Source organism: Macaca thibetana, chromosome 8 (genome assembly GCF_024542745.1).
Source record: "Macaca thibetana thibetana isolate TM-01 chromosome 8, ASM2454274v1, whole genome shotgun sequence".
Classification (NCBI taxonomy): Eukaryota; Metazoa; Chordata; class Mammalia; order Primates; family Cercopithecidae; genus Macaca; species Macaca thibetana.
This window is the reverse complement of record NC_065585.1, coordinates 39,564,345-39,583,313: the sequence shown is the minus strand read 5'-3', so window position 1 is coordinate 39,583,313 and position 18,969 is coordinate 39,564,345. Positions and strand designations below refer to the sequence as shown.

Genomic DNA, 18,969 nt, shown 5'->3' with positions numbered 1-18,969 from the left:
TATGTAGAAGCAAGCCAGAGAGGTCAATTGCATGTTAATCTGAAGGGATTGGCTGTGTTATAATGCAGATATAGTTATGATATTGGCAGTGGATGAAAATACATTGTCATATGGCAAAATGGTATTGAAACGAAAACATAAATTTGTTCCCTTCCTGATAATTTTTACTTGCCTCCAAAATAATACCTTTTGTGTATAGCTAGCCTATCTGTTAACCTCAATCTCATCCTGACTTACTTTATCTCCTGATGGTGAAGTCTTTCCAGGTTCTTTACATTAGGACTTGGATTTGAAAGGTGGAAACACAATTCCTTGCTATACATAGACAATTTTATTTATGGACCTAACTTACTATCCTCTGCCTGAAATTTTAATACATTTTGGCCTTTGGTTTATATGGCTAAACCTATTTACCCTTAGTTAGGCCAAGTTTGAACTTTAAAAAAAAATTATTTTTAAAAGATTATTCATTGTTCCCTTTTTCCAGAACCCCGAGGAGAACTTTTGTTGAAGATGATCTTTTCAGAGTTATTAGAAGGACAATTAGTGCTATTAATTAATTTCTGAAAGGAGGAATTGTTTATGTCATCGTAAGATGATCAAAGCTGATCCACTCTATGTGTGTAAAGTTGAGACTAATGAGTCACATAACCTTTTCTCACAGAGGATCGGTGTGAAGGATGAAGAATCACTATTGATTTATAGCTCCAGATACTCTTTGTGGGAGTTGTGATTGTTCCCACACATAGGGATCCTTACATGAATTTTCTTAATGCAGATTTCAGTGCTACTGTCATTTCTTCGTATTTGCCAAAAACAGAATCATGGAGGCCTAAGGTGGAAGTGGGTGAATATATAGAGTCCCTGCCCCTCTAGGGAAATCTGTCACCATCTTGACTAGTGAGGAGGTGGTTTGTAAAGCATAACTATTGTTTTCGTAACACAATTATAAAATATCAATCTTGAAATGTAGTTTTTGCTGGAGGGAAGGTAGAAGTAGCAAAGCACTGTGAGGAAGAGTTGTTCATGGAGTTGACCAAACTGTCCTCTGTTATGTGCTGATAGGTCTGGCATGCCTTTTTTTTTTTTTTTTTTTTTTTTTCAAATGGAGTCTGGCTCTGTTGCCCAGGCTGGAGTGCAGTGGCGTGATCTCATCTCACTGCAAGCTCCTCCTCCTGGGTTCGTGCCAGTCTCCTGCCTCAGGTCCCAGTAGCTGGGACCACAGGTGCCCGCCACCATACCCGGCTAATTTTTTGTATTTTTAGTAGAGACGGGGTTTTGCCATGTTAGCCAGGATGGTCTCGATCTCCTGACCTCATGATCCGCCCGCCTTGGCCTCCCAAAGTGCTGGGATTACAGGCATGAGCCACCACGCCCGGCCTCTTGCATAAATTTCTAACAAGAGAATAATAAAGTAATATTTATTACATACTTTGATAATTTGAGAAATTATTTGAGAAACTCTCTGGGAGATTAACATATTTTTGCCTGTTAATTTAAATATTGAATTTAAAGTTGTTTTGTTTTTTTTTTTGAGACAGAGTTTTGCTCTTGTTCCCCAGACTGGAGTGCAGTGGCATGATCTCAGCTCACCACACCTCTGCCTCTCAGCTTCAAGCAGTTCTCCTTCCTCGGCTTCTTGAGTAGCTGGGATTACAGGCATGTGCCACTATGCCTGGCTAAGTTTGTATTTTTAGTAGAGACGGGATTTCTCCATGTTGGTCAGGCTGGTCTCGAACTCCCGACCTCAGGTGATCTGCCCACCTCGGCCTCCTAAAATGCTGGGATTACAGGCGTGAGCCACCGCACCCAGCCTAAAGTTGTTCTTTATTATTCATTGACTCTTATGTCACTTTTCTCATAAAACCCCTTGTCCCAGCTTGACAAAACTGTGGCTTCTTGATTCTAATAATTTCAGTGTCTTCTGTGTCATTTTGTATCACTTTCTGTTTTTTTAATGGCGGGAAACCAGACTCAAGCATAGAGTCATGTAGATTGTTCTGTGGTTTTCTTCTCATACTCTTTAGTTCCTTTGCTGAGGGTTAAAAATATGAGCACAGCTTGTCTCAGGCATAGTGTTTCCCACAAGGCTTTAATCAAGAGGACAGACAGGTCAGTGGTGTCATCTGAAGGCTCAGCTAGTGGAGGATCTGCTTACGTGCTCACTCAAATGACTCTTGATTCAGTGCTTCGCCTAGTGGGCCTCTCCTTAAGGCAACTCACAATATGGCAGCTGGCATCCCTCTGAGCAAGCAGATGAGAGCACAGGACAGGGAGCCCAAGACAAAAGCCACAGTGCTTTGGTAACTTAATCATGGGAGTGGCATCCCATCACTTTTGCTGCATTCTAGGGAAGGAAATTGTGCAGGGCTTGAAACCAGAGGGCTGGGGTGTCTGGAGGCCATCTCAGAGGCTGCCTGCCACAGAAGGTAATTTGCATAAGTAGTTAACCTGACCTGTGGATAGGGAAGGCCTTTCAAATACTAAGAGCCATGGGAGCAATCACAAAAGAAAATTCAGTGAATTTGAATACAGACAACAAAACTGTATGCTATACAGCATCATAACCAAAACCAAAGATTAATAAGTAGAAGATATTTATGAAAATGAGGTATGTTTTATTATTATTCATGAAAACATATATGGTTTCTCACACTGGTGATCAGTGGCTTCCTGATTAATTTGTTTAGATATTAATTTTGCAATAAAGACAAAAATATACAAAACATGATTTGTCCAAAAATTTGGTGGGAATTAGGGATCAAAAGTAGTTTGCTGAGTGTTTCTTCTCCTTTGGTAATTTTGAGAAACATACACCCACACACTGTAAAGATCAAAAGTGGGAGAGAAAGTACGGCAAAGAGCCCGTGATGGGGTCAGAACCGCCTGAATCTAGTCCTGACTGTTATTACCCAAAGTGGATGTGCTATCTTGGGTAATCATACATGCTCTTAGTTTCCTCATTTATAAAATAGGGGTTATTATACCCGCCCTACAACATAGAATTGTAAAATTATATAAAATTATATGCATTTAGTCACTTTGAAAAACATACAGATTGTTTAACAAACCTGGATTCCTTTTTATTATGCCTGTGAATAGAAAGTGAATTATTCATTCCTTTAATTCCCCAAGCAGTGCATCTAGTCTTTTCTCTTCTGTTCTCTCCCTGAACATACTTTTAAAAGCAGTTTTGGTTGTCATATGAATATAGCTTCGTATACGTGTGCTCACGTGTATCCATACACACACACGCTTACTGATTAGCTGGCATGAATATTCTGAGAACTCATAGCCTAGATAAGTAAAAGGTATGGACTTAGTGCATTCATCATCTAAGTAGAAAATCACCACAGAGGAAAAACACATATTTTCAGGAAGAGAAAGAAGGGTTAAGTGGTCAAACTGCCTTTTGAAAGATCTTGGCTTCTTTGAGTTTTCTTTTTGTAAGGAGTTATTCTTCAGAAAGCATTTCTCAGGTGTGTGATTGGGGATTTCAGACAATCGGAAAAGTAATTTACCCTGTCTGATTCACTTTTGAGTTAGGTTTGTATTTTAAAATGTTAACTCAATTCTTTCATTATTTATGGCATTTTAGAGCTCAGTACAGAATGGAGTGAATAAGGCAGTCATATAATGCATACAGTGATGTACTGTGAAATATGAAGAAATGGGGACAGCGTTTGGAAGAGCAGAGGCACTTCACGTGCCTTAAGTTTTAGCTTTTATTAAGAAGTCAAACAAATACCATTTGTACCTCATTACCCTGTGTGTAATAGTGTGAGCATTGTCCCGCAGACAGGAGCAGCACGAGTCCCTCCAGGTTCTGATCCTAATCTCGGATGTGGCATTACCACCTCTCCTTTGAAAGCCACTGCTGCCCAGGCACACACAGCATTTTAGTGCATTTAAAGGTACTCAATTATATCCATGTGTGCATCTGAGATAAGCATCAGGACCCAAGTACATGTTAAATTCAGCTCCTATAGGGAAAAAAAAAAAATAGTACTTGCCTTTATTAAAGAAGTACAGAAGTGGTGGAAAGAAAATTTGTCCTTTATCTGAATATTTTCAGCAAGACACCTAGGCAGTCTTATTCTTGTTGCATTCCTTCCAAACTTTGTGAAAATGACAACTCTTCAAAGGAGGCAGACATGTACACAAGTGTCCCCCGTCTCTGCTGATATTCCGGGAGGAAAAGGGGCAAGGGAGGAAGAGTGCGTGATGAAAGTCAAACAGTGGTCGGCTCCATTACTTCATTAATCAAGTGGAGGCATTCTGAAAAATGTTTCTCTTTGGTTGCAGCCATCTATTTTTTGGTGTTAATCTGCGCCCTGTGGCAGGGTTTTGTGAAGGGAAACAATGAGCCGTTGTATCACCCACCTCCCTTTCCCCAATTGTTGTAGCCCCTGTCAGAAGGCTCCGAGGATGATGCAGGTCTGTATCAGCCTGATAAGGGAAAAGAGGATTCAAAATGGCTTTGGAGAGACTCCGTGGGAGTGGAGTGTGCTGTTTTGGACTAGACAAGCTAGGGAATATGGCAGAGGCCCTTAATGGGATCCTAAGGCTTCAGTGCCAAACCTTCTGCTGCTTCTTGAAGGTTTTCTAATGAAATATTTTAATGGTAAAATTCTGAGACTGTCAGAGGGGCCGAGGTTCAAGATGCTGTTTTAAGTCATTTGCTCCATAATCTGTGATTAGTCAATCCAGGTCAAAAAGACAAAAAAGAAAAAGAAAAAAAAAATCCAAACTCAAGAAACGTCCCAGAGTATGCATTAGGTCACTTTTATTCTGTTGACAATGAGTGTTCAATTCGCTGTCATCATGAGCTCTGTACAAGTGGCCTGTACATTTTATATACTGTAGGTTCCTATTTTATGGCTAGATGAAATATGAAGCTATCTTTCATAATGCTGATTCCATTTTGGCAGGCCTTGGGATCCACATATGGTTCAGTTAAGCTGTTTTGGAGCCTAATGTACCTTTGTTATTTATCGAGATTTTTGAAAGGGGAATAAGTGTGCTATTTTTGCTCTGCATTAAAAAAATACACATTAAATGTTTCAAAAATAATTCATACAGCTAAGAAAATTCTAGTGAGCTTTAGAAACGGATCTGCTATTCCTAGGACAGCTAAAATAAAATCATTCCTACCCATGAAGGGAAAAATGAAAAGACAGCTGAAGCTGCAGCAAAATAGAACCATTATCTTATAGCACACGGTAATAATATACACGGAGAGCAATTAGTAAACAGGGGCAAGAAAAGTGGGCATCAAGTTAACACACTGTAAACTTTAAGTATCTTTAAGCTTATAGATGATGCTGAGATTTTTTTTTTAATTATTCATTCTACTGTTGGCCTGGTGTCTTATGAATAAACATAGAGGCACAAAAAATTAAAAACAGAGTAGTTGTCAGATGAGTGAATGATAGGGAAATATCTCGCATACCACGGATAGTCCAATGCTTATCTAGAAAAACTTAGCTGCTCGGAGCTGATGTTTGCTCCCCACTGCTGAGACCTGGGTGGTAGAGGGCAACTCTACCTTCAGATTTAACATTCTTGTTTTGGTGAGTGTAACTCAGACTCTTGACTATTGGTTAAAATAATGTCTGCGTGAAAATACAAAGAAAGATAGAAGAAAAGTGACACATCCTGTCATATTGGAAGACAACTTTTTGTTTTTAAAAACCTTTGATAAGATAGATCTATTTGCATGTATTTGTATATTAATGCTCCTACTTTGTATTTGTAAAGAGCTTTCAGATTTTTATGTGACCATTTCTGCATTTTTATATGGTCATTTATTTTCACTTGAAGTTAATCATTAAGAAAGTTTGTTAGTATTGATACTTAAAGTCAACCATTGCTTTTGATAAGTGATATTGATTAGGTTAAATCTTCTTTTAAATAGTATTTACCAGTTAGCAAAGTCTGTGTTTTCAGAATTACAGTGGGCACAGAGGTGTTCATAAAATAGGAATTGAGTCCCACTCGATAAGAGTTGCTTAAACTTGATACTGTTGACATTTGGGCTGGATAAAATCTTTGTGTTGGGGGTCCATGCTGTGCATTACAGGATGGTGAGCAGCATCCCTGGACTGCATACTAGATGCTGTTTGCATCCCTCTCCCGTGACATCCACAATTATACCAGATGTTGCCAGATGCCCCTGGGGGACAGCATCAACCCCCAACTGAGAACCATTGTCCTTCAGAGTCAGGAAATATTGTAGGGAGAAAAAATAACGACGACAAAGGCCAATGTTCATGTTAAATAGATTGAGATTATGGAATGTGTATATTAATGCTAAAAATTGTACCTTGATCAATGTACTTTCATAAACTTGCCATAGATATCTCAAATTTGAAATCTCAAGACAGCTTTATTATTCTTAAATGCTGTATGATAATGAAGAAAAATAAAAATTTATTTCTTACAAAGTTAAAAAAAGAAAAAAAGAAAAAAAAGAAAGCTTGTTAGAATGGACCCAAGCCAAACAGTTGGCTATTGTTTGCATGAAAGAGTAGGGATGGTCCCTTTTGGACGTGTCACCCTAACTGAATCTCCAACCATATTGTGTGCCTTTCTATAATGGTTTATTTTGCTCAAGCTTCATCTGTCTTTTATTATTTTCCTTTATAGTGGTATGTTATTTTTGTCATCTTTATGGTCAAATGAAAGGGTAGTGTAATAATCATTTCCCTTATTTCATAACTATTCCAACAGTTTTCCTCTGCTGAATCTAGTAGCAATTAAATGACTACTATAATGTATTCCTTTACTTAATGTTTTGTACATACAGCCATAGAAGTCTTGAAGGAAAACTTGACTCAGTATTTGTTTAGCATATTCCATAAGTCAGGAACTCTTCTAAATGTGGGATACAAAAATCTGAATTCTTCCTACACAGAATTGCTTTGTGTATGAGTATTTAAATAGAACTGAATCTATCCATAGCCTTTATGTATATTTTTAAGCAAACCTAACAAACAAAAAGTGATATTCACATATGTGCAGGCACATACACATACATGCACATGCATGCTCACATAGAATAAATGGTTGATTTTTAAGCCAACAAATAAGATAAAAATGAATAAATTTGTATTTTATTATTATTCTTTATACTCTTAACTTACCCACATAAAATAATCTTATGAAGTAAAGCACACCTCTATTATTGAAAGAATTACACAGATTTAGTCAATATTTTTCCTATCATAGATTAGATATTATAAATATTAAGATTGTTTCTAATATTATTTTTCTTATAATTTCATTATTTTAGGTCATGGAAAAACTCTGAATTACAAAATTGTCATAAAGATACTTTAAGTACTCTAATAGGTAACATAGAACAAGTATAGAGCATTTCATCTGTAGGATGAAAAAGTTGCTTACAATTATTGACCACATAGAGCATTACAAAAAGACCCAATTTAAGTGGCAAATATGGCAAGGAAAGCAAAAAAAATAAAGTGAGAAATGAAAAAATGCGTGCAGTAGAAAGTGCTTCCATATTACTTGATTTTTTGTGAGTTTTAATTTCACTATTGTGCATTGTCTGTGAGCCTAAATTATTGAGAACTATCTGTAACCTAAACTAAGATGGTATAATAAATGTTTGCACTTATACAAGATTCAAACAATTTAATTGAATTAGAGACACTGAATCTTGTTTTTAGATTTCAGTATTTATCTCTAGACTTAAGAAATAGAGTGTTTTGGTAGTAATGTTATAATTATGAAGTATTGCTACTATTTGCCACAAATCCTACATACCCCTCAAGTGATAGAGGATAAAAGTATACTCAATCTTTTGATTGTTATTTTTGTATCTCCTTAGCTACTGAGAGCTTTGAAAGGAGAAGCATGTCATCCTCTTTCAGTTACTTAGACAGCACCTAAAGGAATGGGCAGCCTACCATTTTCATTTTGCATCTTCTTGATAGTTCTCCAAGTATCTTTTGCTAGTGCACACACAGTTATCTTAAAGTTGAAAGGAAGGAAATCAGTAGAAACAAACAAGCAAAAGTACAGACTATTTTAGCTAATCAGTTACTACAATCTGATATTCTCTTACCTTATTTTATATTGTTTTACTCCGGTTTCTCCTAAAATGCATTGTAATGTGAACTGAATATTTTTTATCATCAAACAATTCAGAGTATTCTTAATGTATACAGCATTTAAAAGTTTCTCAGTAATTTGCTTCCATTCTGCAGATGTGATTCATCTGAAAACCTACATAATTCACATTGACCAATTGTAAAATGATAGATTTTTTTAAAGACCTTAACTAGCGAACCTTACATTGTGATAGTATTAGACTCCATGGCCACTTCACCTGGATATTAATATTAATACTATGTTGGTAAGAGCAGTGCTTTAATCACTGGAATATGTGGGAATAAAGCAGTTTCCACTACGAAGTGACTTTTTACTAGAGTGGCTTAAGTTGGAGCTTGAGTTTCTTTATACTTCTTTTAGACTAATGCTGTATATTGAATGCAATTGAATATACTAGCAAACTGATAAAACAGAGGTACCTTCATAACTCCACAGGCATTAATTACATTTTTATACTTTCCATTGATATTTACAATGCTCATTATGGCATTAACAATCTGATCCTAAATCAGGATGAAGTTTGTTATTATTCTGTGGGTTATTGTTTATGAAATTGTAAGTAAACCTTCTGTTGAATATTTCTATTAACCATACACTCTGTGGTATATAATGACGTGAAATAGCTAAAGAAAAAATTGTTTCTTTAATGACAATGTAATTAAAGGTACTACAATTAAAAAAATATTTTACAACTATATTTGTGTCAAATTCTTGTAGTAAACTGCATTGCCTTTCTGATACAGTAAAATTTCTGGATCTGATTTTATCTTTTTTTCTACAAAGAGGACATCTTGATTTTAAGTATTTAGCATCCTATATTTCTGTTAGTAATTTGTCATTGAGATTGAATATAAAAAATCAAGTTAGAATGTAAAAACTAGCCTTAAGATTTTTAAAAAGAACTTACTTAATTGAGTCTGTTCAGATCTCTAAATTTCTTCCCCTGTCTTCACTCCCTTTTTTGAGACAGTATCACTGATTCATAAGGATTATTGTCTTTGGTTCTTGTGTCAGGGAGTTGAGAGGTGGAAGCAGGGGATTGCATTTTCAGGATACCACATGTGTGCTCTTTGATCTGAGGTACAGTGTGCCTCAGGGAGTCAGTTCAATCTTGATTTCTTTAGTCAATCATCCACTATCAGGTACCACTGTCCTGATTAACAGGCTGAAGAAAAAGAGCATATCGTGGGTGTGTGTTACAAAGATGAAAAATACTGATGCGTCTCTTGGCAGCAGAGTCAGCCTCTCGTTGCACTATGTGGCATTTGCTTTCTCTTTGCATAAATCCCCTTAGTGCGTGAAGGAACAAAATTCACTATTTCCATGTTTCTTTCCACAAACTGATAAAATTTTTTTCAGCGTGGTAGTTTTCTTTATTTGTTTATTCTTTTGCAAAATGAACACTGGACTGAGAATTAGCAGGATGAATCATAGTGCTTTCTAAAAGATTCAAATATAGCTGTGCCTGCTTACCATTCCTGCCATTCTGTGAACCAAGCCAGTGCTTAACCCCTGTATAGTCTTCAGCAGCACATACCTGTGCTCTCCCTGTCTCCTCATCTGGTGTTACATACAGATGTAAAATAGTTCTCTAGACCCAGAAGGGCTTCAGTATCTACTACTAATCAAGGATATCCTTCCTGAAAGATTAATGTGTAAGGATTTTCTGAATTACTTTTCTTATGTCTATCTTTGGTCAAATCGAAAGAAGGACTGGCACCAAACATAAAGATATGTGCTGATAACAGCTACTATTGGTAGTTGTCTTAGGTACATATTTGGGATTTTTCCATGCGTATTGTATATTGTTGTGTGAAGGCAGAATTGGAAGCTCTGAAAAGACTTCTAAATAGTGAATATATACCTTGTATCTATCTTTGCCAAATTTTATTAACCTATTTCAAAATTAAAGTTTTCTACTGACAATATTAATTTTTATTTGCCAGTACTTTTTCTAGGAAAAATACATGGTACAAATGTAGTTGCATCATAAATACTTATGGTATACTCATGTCCATCTGAATTTATTTATTATTACTTGACCTTGATGATGGAACCAGTTTGATAAGGTTTAAGGTCAATGACTACATTATTTTTAGACAGGATACAAAGTATAAAATGTTCTATTTTGCTTTACTATGTTAACAACTAGTAGTGTTTAAGTTTCTCTCTGCACTACTAATTTTTCATTCTCAGTGATTATCCAAAAGATTTCAGCACCTATAATTAATTACTCATTTGAGAAAAGAAACACAAACTAAGATATAGTTTGGCCTTTTTCTCCCAAGAAAAGTCCTGACATAGTGTGAATAAGAATAGTAACAGTGCCAGTAATAATCATGATCATTCTGTCTCCCTCTCCTTCTCTCTCTCTCTCTCTATATATATATTATATATATATATAATGTATGTATATCTCAGTAAATCACTGAGAGAAAAAATCTTTTTGATCACATTTACTAATTAATTCACTTATACTGTTTGTTTAACTTTAAATGTTGTGTCATAGTGAAAATTACAATGAAAATTACATCGTCACCTCTATTTTATAAAAGTGAGTAGTGACCAACTCAAAGCTAAACTTATGTGTTTTATTAATTATTTGAACTATTGATCATTAATATCTTCTTCATGGAAATACTTATTTTATCAATGTAACAAGCATAAAAATCTCAGTTAGTAGCAATGGATTTTATATACTAGAATTCCAGATGATGTAATATTTTACTAGATGCCATTATATCTATGTAATTGTTGTCAATGAGTTTTAAAAAGGCATCCTAAAGGCATCTTGACTTTTTTATAGATACTTCCCTAGTCATTGAGAAATAAATAATGAAGTAGTAATTGTGAGCTTTTGTGTACTAGTGCATAGGGGCCAAAGAATGAATGAATCAATGCGATATGCAGATCCTAAGTTTGCAAGTTGAAATAGATACTTTGGAACAAATCCTGCGTTAAGATGCCTTATGTAGTATCATGAGGATATACTAAAGTTTGGCCCAAAGCTTAAAGAATAGAAACAAGCCTTTTCTATTTCTTATGATAGAGATTAATTTATCAGATTGATGTCTGGTAGACTGCAAATAGCAAATGCATTTAACCTCTTTCATAGCTAGAAGTAACCTGTTCATAAATACTCTAATTGGATCAGAGCATAGAAATAACCAAAATGGATATAATGGGCCAAAAGACAACGAAATGCACCCATATTAATAATAAAACGGCAATGTTCCCCTTCCAAGTTCATTATACTAAAATCGTTCTACACGTCCCTCTTCACTCGAAATCTACAATTTAAAACTTTGAAAAATAACTTCAACCACACCTAATGCCATAAACTATGATCCTCACCACCTTGTTTTATGTCACTCAAATTTGTTTAGACCCCCATCAGCCTTGCTCTTTCTTGTGCCTGGCTCTATTAATGATAATTAGTTAGAATACTTTCCCCATTCTGTGATACCATCACATCATTGTGGGGAAGATTGTGATCTTATCCCAACCTATTCTGTTTAACTCTGACACTCCTTCTATTATAGTGGGGCCTTGATAAGATCATGCCTGTTAGGATCAGACATTAGTTGGAATCAATATTTGAAAATGTGCCTGTTTCTGTTTAATAGTAAAGTTAGCGTGAGGGTTGAAGTGAGATCATTTGTTGGATGAGATTGTACAACTTTATCTTTCTACTACTTTATGCTCAAAAGCACAGAATGAGGTCTCTGGGAAACCATAATTCTACTGACCAATCCACCCGGATATACTAGCTTTTAGGTAGGTGACCTTCCCTGACCGGAACGCATATTTTTTTTAAACTGGTTGAAGTCAGAATAATGAGTTGTAAAGAATGAAAGACTGTCTTCAGAATGGTTTGTAGAAACATAATTAATTCAGTGATTCTTAACTAGGGCCAGTTTTGTGCCCCAAGGGACACTTAGGGATGTCTGAAGATATTTTGGTCGTCAAAACCTTTGAGGGAGTGGGTGTGAGGGAAAGGGAATTAGCAGTGCAACTGGCATCTCCTTGAGAGAGGCCAGAGTGGTTACTAAAATCCTGCAGTGCACAGGATGGCTCTCTACAATAAAGACTAATCTGGACCCAAAGATTAATAGTGCCAACTTGGAGAAACCCTGATATATATACTGAGACTGTAACAAAATATAGAGGTGTTTTGCAGCAGTGTTTGTTTGTTTGTTTGTTTGTTTGATTGTTTAGACAGGGTCTCACTCTGTGCCCAGGCTGGAGTACAGCAGCATGATCTCCACTCACTGCAACCTCCACCTCTCAGGCTCAAGCAATTCCCTTACCTCAGCCTCCTGAGTAGCTGGGACCACAGGCACATGCCACCATACTTCGCTAATTTTTGTATTTTTTGTAGAGACAGGGTTTTCCCTTGTTGCCCCGATTGGTTTCAAACTCCTGGGCTCGAGTGATCCACCTGCCTCGGCCTCCCAAAGTGCTGGGATCACAGGGGTGAGCCACCTTGCCCCTCCTGTTTTCAATTTTTTGTGTGACAATTTATCCCTCCAGGAACAGCAAATACGACAACTGTCTGTGTTGCTCGTATTTCTGGTTAGCAACACCTGGCTAACTTGTTATTAAGAAATACCTTTAAGCCATGGAAATTTGGATAGTTTCCTTCAAATTTGTGCTGAATCAAGCTTCAGGTAGAAAAAAGTGAGAAATCAGCTATACAACATCTTTGGTCTTTATGAAGCCAGTCTCTTTATTCCTTACTGGGTAATATAATCCATGTTTGGAATTTATTATTTTTTGAAATGAGTGAAATATGGAATGGAATATCTATATTTGTCACTTCTCAAACCTTCTCCAACTTCATGATATTTGCATATTATTTGATTATATATTTTGTTATATGTATTTTTGGTTATATATTGTTTATATATCATTTTGATGAAATAACCCTGAGTATTATATTTTTCCTAGTATCTGGGTGATTGTTTTTGCATAATGGGTGCTAAAAAAGAGAAGTCACAAATTTTTAAAAATTTCTAAGCTTTCTAATACTTACAGAAAAAAATAGAGCAACATATCTATAGCATATTTCTGAAAAATAAATTTGGGGATATCTTTTTTCGGTTTGTGCATTTTATAATTACTTAAATCTGTGCAACTGAGTTTTGAGACTAAGCTCTTTCATCTGCAAAGACAGTAAAGGGAATTTTTTCCTTTTTGTATTATTGAGAATCTTAAAAGCTTTTTTTCCTGAGTACTCAGATGGGAGCAAAGAAAGGGGGCTAGAGGTGCCAATGGCAGTGAAACCATGGAAGATTAGCACACTTCTTTTGATGAAAGGTGGCCTCCCAGCGAGTTGAAGAATAAACATAGAGGCTGGAATGCTGGCTAGGAATAAAGGACCTGAAGTGAATGAGAGTAGTGTTCCACTGGAGTCAGGTTAAGGGTTCAGTACTCTGAACTGAACCTGTCAATTCATCACTCATTCTCCATCCATTTTAGTAAGATATCATGGAATATCCTTTTTACAGACTACTGTAGTCATAAGACCTGTAAGAAAAGATTATTTGCTATGCCTAGAATGTTCATGATAAGGTAGCAGGTTAATCACTATTTTTCTGCTTTATTTAAAAAAATTCATCATGAAATAAAAAGGTTTATTATATTTTTTCTTTTCTTGTGTTTGGTATTACATTTTTTAAAGGCCTGAATTATATTTCAGTCTTTTTTTTTTGGCAGCTGAAATAAGTAATTGTGCAGTATTAATTCTAAATATTGAGACATTCTAAATTATACTACTTATCAAGAATGTACTCTGCAAAAAAATAACAACTGTAGTAATTAAATGTTTTTAAGGTTAACTTTGCAAACACAGGATGATTAATTCTTTTTTTAACTTTTACTTTATTTTTTTTTCTAAAGTTTCTAAAATTACAAATTAGGTCTTTATATCCACAACAGAGTATAAGTATATCTTATGTATTTTAACAGCAAGAAAAAAATATTTAAAGAAAACATATTACTCCCTCCTAATAATTCTGGATTTGAATATGCCAAAGAAAAGACAAGTAGGGGATTTAGGCCTGTGCATCAATTTCTTTTTCCTGTGGTGTCAAAAACACAAAGTAGTCTGGTTTTGATAGAGTTAAGTAAACTAAAGACAATCCACTGCTCCCAACCCTCTATCTCCTAGTACTTCACAGTCCAACAAGTCATTTATTCTTGTAGAATAAGATAAGTCTTTATGTGTTTGTGTTTGGTGGATTAACAACAGAAAATTAAGGAATTTTACAAAAATTCCAACTTGGCAAATAGTAGCAACCCTTATCATGTGGCGGCCTGATAAAACCCTCTGATAAAGCACCGGGGAAACTAGTCTGGACAGTGTCTTAAAAAATATGAGGTATCTGACAGTGGTCTGTATCTCACCACTGTTATTGGGACGATCAGTTAAATGCAAACACCACTTTAGATAATACAACTGTTATTTGTAACTCTATGTTTCTGTCTTTAAAGGTAGGACGTTGGTTATGATAAGGGGTGTATGTCTGTAAATACTGTGTAATGAGAGAAGTGCTTTTTCTCATTCTTATCAATTTCAACTTAAAGCAAATGAGCCTTTTTGGGAAGGAAAGGAAAATTATGGTGGAATAAATAATAGTGCTCATAATTTAGGACAGGGAAGCATCGGGGCCTAATCCAGACAAGGCAATGCTTCACACTGTAATCCTCATAAATGATCAATTATTTAATATTCATTATGATGTCATCAGACCTATATAGAAATAATTTTTTAAAAGACTTTAGTGCTCCTTTTATTTTTTGGATTTCCACTAAGTACTGTGGATATAAGGTTTCTCATAGAAGGTAGCATAAAACAGCTGTGGTGAATGTGAATAATAGTATATATAAACCTTTTCAGTTTGTGGTTTTATTAGTTTTTTCTACCCCCCACTCCCCTCCAAAAGTATCAGCACCCAGCACTTTTTAGTTTCCTCTCTGAGGGTCTAGATCCCTGAATCACTTCAACCTTGACTTGTTATTTGTCTGAAATGCATATCTTCTGTCAAATAGTAGATGTGCTCTGAGTAGTAGATTCATAGAGAGTAATTTTATGTGTTTTGTTTCATTCCTTTATTCGTTATTTAACAAACAGTTATTATTAGCTAAATAAATGTCAGGCACAATGTAAGATGTTCCCGTAGACAACATCTTGAAATAGACATTGATGTTGCTATCCTGGAGATTATATGACAAATACAGACAAAGAAATGTGCAATTACTATATAGTAGGCAATTAGCAATAATATTATAGTTATAAATAGAGGAAATATAGTATGGTAAAATAGTACCTAACATGTGGGAAGATTGCTTGACTCCAGGAGTTTGAGGTTGCAGTGAGCTACGATCATGCCATTGCACTCCAGTCTTGGAGATATCTAGAGCAAGACCCTGTCTGTAAAAGAGAATAAAAATAAAAATATAAAGAGAACCTAAGATATATTTTAGGATGAAAAAATAGAAGGGATATCTAAGAAGAGACCTGAAGAATGAGTAAGAATAAATTGAGAGTATTTGCGTGAGTTAGGAGGGGTCAGGATGTGGGGGGGGCAGGGGGTGCCGGGGGGGTGTTTGTGTGTGTGTGTGTGTGTGTGTATGCACACGTGCTTGTATGTTGTAGGAGGCAGGAAATGGGAATGTAATTAATGTGCAAAGGCCTATAGGCAAAAGAGAACATGGTAAACTTCAAGAATTGTTGAGTTGTCCAATAAGAATGAAATAATTATTTAGTTTGTTTTAAAGTGTTTCAATGAAGCACTAAATCCTCAGCCTAGTTTACTTCAAGCTATATTGCAGATTTTTTTGATGTAATGTTTTACTTTGTTTTGATTCACCTATAGCACTTCTTCTAAATTTTGTCAAAAGAGCTTAGTACTAGAAATAACCAGTCTTCCTACAACTTTCCTTTTTTCTATCACTTTCATATTTTTAGAGAAGTATACACAACCAAGTTTGCTGGATCTTTTTTTTTTACTATTTTTTATTTTTTATTTTTTTGAGATGGAGTCTCACTCTGTCGCCCAGGCTGGAGTGCAGTGGCACAGTCTCAGCTCACTACGACCTCCGCCTCCTAGGTTCAAGTGATTCTTCTGCCTCAGCCTCCCGAGTAGCTGGGGCTACAGGCATGTGCTACCACACCCGGCTAATTTTTGTATTTTTAGTAGGGACAGTAATAGGGACGGGGTTTCACCATATTGGCCAGGCTGGTCTGGAACTCCTGACCTCATGATCTGCTCGCCTTGGCCTCCCAAAGTGCTGGGATTACAGGCGTGAGCCACCACGCATGATGTTAGATCTTTTTTTACTGGGATTGATCTAATATCAAAGCATATCTGAAAATTTTTATCTTATTATATAAAGTGTTTATCCTTTAGGCCGCTATATATGTATGTGTGCATATTTATATATAAATATTTTATATATATATTATTTTGAGCATACCTAAAATTTGGGAAAATATTTCTGCCTTCATGAAGTTTGCCATCTAATTAAACACTCAACCAGAACAGATAAAATTATTTTAAGCATTGTGTGTGGCATTAAAAGCTTTGGACTTAACAGTCTTAGAGGTGAATGATACCTATATGGAGTAAAAGTGAAGATGGTGTCTCATAGCACTAAAATAAAGGACTGCTTCTGATATAAGCAAGGAACTACCCTTTATTTCTAATTTAAAGTATGGACATTTTACTATGTTAATTAACATCAGAATAGTCAAAATGTTTTCTGCATAAGATTGTATGCCAAATACCAAAACCAAAGGAAAAAATATGTAGTTCAAATGCTGAATGCTCCTTACATTGTAAAAGTACTAGCAGGCACAACATAATCCAAAAAGAAATTGCTGGCAGGTCTCTTTTCAGGTTTCTATAAAGCACATTTTTTTTTTCACATTTCTATAAAGCACAAATAATAATGGCACAATTCCACAGTATTATAAATTAGGAACCAGAAATTGTAGGTTAGTTATATCGAATAAAGAGTGTTTCTCAACCTTGGCGCTGCTGGCATTTTGGACCAGATAATTCTTTGGTGTGGGGGCTGTCCTTTGCATTGTAGGATGTCTAGTGTCATCTCTGGCCTCTACCTCCTAGATGCCAGTAGCATTCCCCTGGTTCTGACAATCGAAAATGTTTCCAGATATTTCCAGGTGTCCCTTGGGGAGCAAAATTGCCCCTCATTGAGAACCACTAAAATAGAATAATTTAAGAGACCAGTAGTATGGATTATGAAAATACAAGCCCACCACAGGGAAGGTTAAAGTCTACGTACTACATTTGTTTTTTAAGCTATCTTTAGTCTTTAAAAAAAAATTTTCCTGGCTAATTAGGCTGTCATATTTGGTGACAATGGATGCATTAATAATAAAATATTGCTTGAATTTGAAAAATAAACCTATCTTGCAAAATATATAAGTAAGAGAAGAATTGAATTAAAATGCATTAGGTAATATTTGATCTAATGAATAGTCTGGCTACATATATGGGGCAGAGACACGGATTCTCTTGAGATAGGCAACTCAGTCTCTGATGTGGTGAAATCCACAATTACTCCCAAAATACTCAAGGTGTATGGAAAAGAAAGAATTTCTATGGGAAATGGAGAGCAAATGGAATGCTTCGATGACACAAAGTATATTTTTCTTCTTTTAATAATTTTTTCCAAAAAAATTTCGAAACCACATTTTATATAAAAACTAGTATCAAAATAAAAGAGCATTTTGATTTCTCTTCTCCCTCTAGTTTGAAAACACTTCATTATATAGGATTCTTCCTGTTGACCCTTTGGGTTCTTGTGCAGCCTCAGTTTAGGTCTGTTGGAGGAGCCACTGCTCTGTGGGGTCGGACTTTAATCTCAGTGGAAATGATGATACTGAAATCAAACTTTCAATCTTTTCTAAATTTCTTTTTTATTGGCAGCTTGAATGGCCTACTTTATTCTTTTGCAGTAGGGCCTTCCATTAGGTATTTGTTTTGTTGACATGTGAATGTTCTTTTGTCAAAGATTAAGCACACTGCCTCCACACAGGCAGGATGCCATTTAAGATAGTCTTTTACTAAATTCTTAGAGTAAGGATGTATGTCAGGCCAGTTAGGGGGCAAGTTTAGGTGACAGCTGATGATGAGTAGGCTTGGTACTCTCTCCCCATTGACCTGTTGAGAAGATGGTCACAAACCGAAGTCGGGGGAAACGCCTGATCCATAGTATACACAGTTGAATGAGATTTAAGAATCCTTAATCCCATTATGTTTTAAAACCTTTAGTAGCTCAAAACATGTTACAAAGCAGTTAGCCTGGAGAGTCAACTGAAAAGGCGAAAGCTCAATGAAGGGTGAGAGAAACCCTAGTAGTTCCTAGAAACCAAACTCCATGGAGCCCCCTCTAATCCTACTATTATTCAGTTCCACTTGATAATTTGCAGGCAATATCGGTGTCAGAATTTTTTGTGCCATTAAACTTGTGACAGACTGTCATTTCATCATGGTTTGAATGACTGTCAGAAATAGTGTATTAAAAATGACAGTCCCCAATTTTATCATAGATCATCCAGTCTTTGTTAAATGCATATAACAATAGTTTTCTCAAGCGTCAACAAGGAAGCTACCTTGACAAATCCTACCAGCCATATGGCTATACTTTATATATATTTGGCAAAAGTGACTTTTTGTAATTAAGGCTACTTTGCCAACAAAGCTGAAAAAACTAACTTAAGAAAAATTAAGTATTCATAATATAGAAATTGAATTTAGTACAAGCAGAATGTTCAAGAGATGCTTGTGGCATTATTTACGT

At 35.7% G+C, this 18,969-nt stretch overlaps 1 protein-coding gene across 5 annotated transcripts in view; it reads left to right on the top strand.

Moving 5' to 3' along the window:
- The window catches only part of ZFPM2 (zinc finger protein, FOG family member 2), a 503,464-nt gene that overhangs the window by 261,252 nt on the left and 223,243 nt on the right, over positions 1 to 18,969 (top strand). The window lies entirely within an intron of this gene.